A 535-nucleotide genomic window follows, 5' to 3' on the forward strand; every position below is an offset into this window, starting at 1 on the left:
CAGTAGCTGTTTCTTGCTTGGTAGGGAAAGCCCCAACCCATCTAGAGATAGTATCTACAAGTACTAGAGGGTCTCCATATTTTCCTGGCTTAACTTCTGCAAAATTGGCCTCCCAATATACTCTAGGCTGTTCTTCCCTAGGTATTTTACCCTTTTTACTCTTGGCCTCATAAGCATTTGCTTGCTGGCATACCTTGCACTGTTCTACTATCTCTCTCTCTGGCCCAAAACCTGAGGCCCGTTATACATCTTAGATCCCTTGACTGCTTGGATGCACTTATCTCTCACATGAGTCCATCTGTGCATTTGGCCTAGGAAGTCTTTGATTTGCTTTTCACGGAGTATAGTTCTCCCTTCTGGTGTGCACCATTGTCCTTTTTCTCTAGGTAACAGTTGGTAGGTGGCTGGAAACCTGAGTCCTTTCTTCTTCTGTGGGTTTTAAGTGAGGCCATCCGTTAATCTAGCCCCATTCCCTAGTGGGTGTCTCCTGCAGGCCCATAACCGAGAAAGGCTCCTGCATAGCCACTTCTGGAGC

This window comes from Grammomys surdaster, unplaced genomic scaffold (genome assembly GCF_004785775.1).
Source record: "Grammomys surdaster isolate TR1022 unplaced genomic scaffold, NIH_TR_1.0 1129, whole genome shotgun sequence".
In the NCBI taxonomy this organism is placed as follows: Eukaryota; Metazoa; Chordata; class Mammalia; order Rodentia; family Muridae; genus Grammomys; species Grammomys surdaster.